General features: G+C 38.2%; 1 pseudogene; it reads left to right on the plus strand.

Annotated features, from left to right (window-relative positions):
- Positions 1–1,952: 1,952 nt before the first annotated feature.
- LOC137725048 (metacaspase-1-like) lies at positions 1,953–3,289 on the plus strand (annotated as a pseudogene).
- The last annotated feature ends 1,749 nt before the right edge of the window (positions 3,290–5,038 follow it).

Below are 5,038 nucleotides of genomic sequence, written 5' to 3' on the forward strand. Positions count from 1 at the left end.
ACAATTGGTGCCCCTATAAAAGAAAGGGCAACATGGTCGTTTGTTCAAAAATCGAAGAAGCACCACTCTCCGGATTTTGAAAAGTAGATTTTCCTGAGAAAAATTTGTCGACAATCTTCACATGCAACATCAACTCCTTGGATACCACAAGTAACTTTGCCAAAGATCTCTGACAAAGATCTCTGACAACATCAACTCCTTGTTACCCACAAGGGTAAAGGAACAACACCACTGCTTGATAACTGGAAAATCCCAATGTGTGTCAACCTCCGTGCTCCGTGGCAAAGTAAACTTGCAAAAATGCCCAACCTTTCCTCACATTTGAGAAAGCACTCCCAACAAGATTGCTTGCTCAGAAATCGAAGAGGCACCGCTTGTTTTGAAAATCGAAGGAGCACCATCTTCGAACCTCGAGAGCCGAATTTTCCTGGATAAAAATTGTCCACGCTTTTCATACGTAACATTAGCTTTCCAAGTAACGTTAATAACTTTGTCAAAGATCTCTAACAAAGTTAAAACATGTGAACCTTGCAGCTCCCACTACATTGCTATGACCGAGAAGGGTAAATAAACAACATTACTACTTGCTGTTGGAGGAATTCCTATATATGTCGACCTCCATCCTCAACGGCTACGCAGACCTGCAAAAATGCTCAACCCTTCCTCACATCAGAAAGGAGACTCCCTACATAGCTTCTCGAAATACTCCGTTTTCTTCCCCCTCAATAATTCCTCTGCCAACCAGCCACATGAGAGCAAGAATATCTCATATCATCAGGGTTGAAACAAGAGTATCTTATATCATGCTTTTTCCTTGTCTTTTCCCTTGCCCTTGCTCTTACTTGCAGGACAAGGAGAAATAATGCAATCAGTCGGAACCTGAAATCAAACTTCCGATCTGGAACTGATTGCCGAAAACCTTTGCCTGTTGCTTACATAGCGTTGCTCTCGAGTACTCATCCTTAACTGTTGTCAAGGTCACAAATTCTTTCGGTAAATGCCTCAGAACAGTTGATATGATGGTGGCCCTTTACACTGAAGCTGCCAAGCGTGGATGAGTTGTCAAGAAGTGATGCTTTGAAGGACAATTCAAATGCAAAGGTTGTGCACCACTTCTACTATGCAAAAGATTGAAGCAGAAGGTTCAATGATAAGCTGGAACAGATCACTACAACACGACGCCCTTCCTATAGAACCGTGCAATCCAGACGGATGAGTCCAAGTCAAATCCAAGATCGGCATCGTTGCTTTAATTGAAGAGCTCGAGAAACTTCAATAGCCTTTTGCTAGCATCGACGTCGAAGAACAAAGCCTCGTCATACCACATTCATTGCTTTGTCAACAGCAGAAGTATCCTATATTATCAGGATCGAACATACTTATAGATTTGACGGACTTGTTTTGACCTTCAAATTCTTGAGTCGGCTTATTCTTTGGAGGAAACCGAAAAACCCTCCAGCCCAATTCAAGAATAAGCCTATGGAAAGTGAACAAGTGCAACAAAACACGTGCCCATTCATCCATTACTTCTTCAAAAGCAAAAGTATCTCATATCATCTATTCTCCATATCCTTTTCTTTGTCCTTGTTACGGTCTGTAAGACAAGGAGAAGGAGAACAATAAGTTAGAACCAGAAATAAAACTTCCAATCTAAGACTGATTGCTTGGAACTCTGATTGCTTACCTTGTCTGTTACCTCTTTCAGCAGATCTCCTCGCTCAGAGACTTGGGGGACTTCTACTATAGGGTTTGTATCGCACTTGACCAAGCCCGAAACTACAAATAAGCTTCAAATGAAAATGATACATTACCTTGTGCGTCAACATCAGATAAAGATACCATTCCTGGATGGAGGAAAAGTACTTCCAGAGAAAAGGCCACATCTACCTATGGGGCAGAGGCAAGTGAAAATGATATCACGCTTCGGTACTTAGAAGTTTAGTGATTACTCAATGGCTTGGATCTTGCAAGTCCCCAACCGAGGAGCTTCCCTCACTCAGGAACTTAGGGGAGCACTATTTGTACCATACTTGACCAATCCCGAAACTGCTGAGCACCGGTCAACATTATACCATCAAAGACACACAAGAGTTTCCCTCCAACTAGGAGACCAATCACAACGTGACACGTGTCAAGGCCAATCACAGCGCAACACGTGTCAACATCAGAGGCCAATCACAGCACGACATGTGTCAATGTTAGAACAAAGCTAGAAACTCTTTTTTGACTAAGCATCCCTCTCCAACATGGGGAGCGAATACGGGCCTCCCTGCTAATCCTTGATACTACCATCATCAGTCGTCCTAGCCATTAGTACCAAAACCCTTGATGCCACTTTCTGCGCATGGAAGAAAGCGCGCGGTGCTGTGTGGAGTGAGTTACAATGGGAAAAGTTACAAGCTCCAAGGAACGGTGAACGATGTTCAGTGCATGAAATACTTTCTTGTTGACATATTAGGATTTCCAGCTGCTTCCATACTCATGCTCACAGGTATTCTTATTTAATTAATTTCACACTATCAATCGTGGAAAGCATACTAATATTTCTCTCGAAAGCTATTTCTTTTCACATTTCGTGAGGTTTAAACTAAGAATCAAATTTTTTTTTATTCTTACATATTTTTCTCAATGTTATGATCACCAAAAGTATGTAAGGTGACTTGATATTGCTGTGTTGTAGAATATGAGACGGACCCTTTCAGGATCCTAACAAAACAAAACATGCGAATGACGTTACAATGGTTGATGCAAGGCTGCCAATTAGGAAACTCGTTGGTGTTCCACTTCTCTGGCCATGGCTCAACCCAGCATGACTTTTCGAATGATGAGATTGACGGCAATGATGAAACGATATGCCCTTTTGATTTTGAGACCAAGGGGATGATCATTGATGATGAAATTAACGCCACCATTGTTAGGCCGGTGCCCCATGGTGCCAAACTTCATGCCACAGTCAATGCCTGCCATAATGGAATTGTTCTTGACCTATGATTTGTTTGCAAGATCAACAGGTAATGTTTTGCAGCACTAACCCGGCTACATGTCTTAATTACTATCCTCAACACATTTTCTTAACTATACCCAACTAATTGAGAATTTAAACATGATGTGTGTGTGTGTGTGTGTGTGTGTGTATATCTTTTTTCAATGTAGAGAAGGATATTCGTGGGAAGATCAACAATGCTCGCCTATTTATAGAGGTACAAGTGGTAGACTAGCTATCTCCATAAGCGCTTGTGACAACCATAAAAAATCTACAGACACCACTATGAGTATAATCAATATGTGAGGAAATCAACCCTATAATTTTGATGTGCGATAAACCCTAGCTTTTAATTAATATGATTTTTTTTTTCCACAATGTTGAAAGAGGTTGCAAGTTCAACTCTCTCCCTCCTCCATATTGATAACCTTAAACCCTATACTATGATGTGTGTTAAACAAAGACAACCTGTTTGAAGTTGTATTAGTACCATATCAAGGAGCAGAGATATTCTACAAGAATCATGTAGTTGGTTAAGGAACTGGATCTCCTTCGGATCCAAGGGATATGAGCACACTAATCAATGCATTTGGGCCATTGAAATTTGATCCAATGGCTACAAATAAGGGGTCTCTCTGAAAGTTATAATAATTGTAGCCATTAGATCAAATTTCAATAGTCCGGATGCATTGATTAGTGGGGACATATCTTTTTGGATCTGGAGGGGATCCAGTTCCGTTGGATAAACCCACAAACACTCCATACACACACACAAATTGAAGCAACACTACAACTATTAGGTGGTAACCTATTTTCCAAATGGACCTGGCTTCTCTACCCTCCCACTTCCCATACACTTCCATCCCCTCCTATTTGTGCGGTCACTGTTAAGCTATGTCAACATTTTATATTACTATTGCTTTTTGTCTTATTATCTCTATAAAAAAATCAATATAAAATGTTGACGTGGCTTAACCGTGACCGCACAAAATAGGAGGGAATGAGAGTATATGGGAAGTAGGAGGACAGAGAAGCTAGGTCCTTTCCAAATATAGTTAATATAAAATAGAGTGTACTTTCGTTGTCCCATAAATTTGAAAGTTTGATTAGACATTAATTCTTTATGTTTTAAGAACTTATTAAAATGTTTAGTTTTTTATTTGTAGGAGCCCCAGTTGTCAACATCTAAGATATTTGATATTTACTCAAGACAATTGGTGCTGTAACTTAGAAATTAAGATATACATGTCATTCTTACCATGCTACTATCGTAGCCTATGTGTACTGCAATGTGAGTTAATCAATATATGAATAAGTGTAAGTTTTTATTTTATTTTCCTTTTTCTACTTCAGCAACCCAATTTTAACCCCTTCGCCTTCCCTTCTCCCTATCCTCCATCACTCCCACTGAAAATAGATAATAATTTTGATGAAAGTTTTTGAGTAATATCTTGGTAGCATAGTATGAAATTTTTTGAACAATACTTGACTACTACAAGATAAGTAAAAATTTCTATTCAAATGTCTTTGTGTTTGATTTGAATTATAAAGTTTTGTGCTTATGATCAAAATTGTTCATATTATAAATCACATTATAAAGATCATATCTGCAAAAGATGAATTAAAACTAAGGTTGACGGCTCGTAATGCTTTTAACAATTCCGTTTATCTGTTTTTATACAATTCAATGACTAAACGACTTTATATTTAATTCATTTTTTGCAAGTGATCTTTATAGAATGATTTATAATATGAACTGTTCTGATCTTAAACACAAAGTTTTATGAAGCGTCAACGAACAATTTTGAATAAGAACTCCTACTCATTCTTTGAGTAACCAAGTATTATTCATTTTATCTCAATATTGTAATCAACTTGACAGCTAATAATCTATTCATAATTTATCGTAAGTAATTAATATAAAGCTGCAAACCAAAAATCCATAAAAATGGTTATCACTCGACAAAGCGTTTTGACTTTTTTTGCCTCTGTTTCATTGTTTCATTTTCTTATTATTTTTTATTATGCACAGTATAATTACAAAAATTCCCTTTA

The sequence above is a fragment of the Pyrus communis genome, chromosome 2 (assembly GCF_963583255.1).
Source record: "Pyrus communis chromosome 2, drPyrComm1.1, whole genome shotgun sequence".
Lineage (NCBI taxonomy): Eukaryota > Viridiplantae > Streptophyta > Magnoliopsida > Rosales > Rosaceae > Pyrus > Pyrus communis.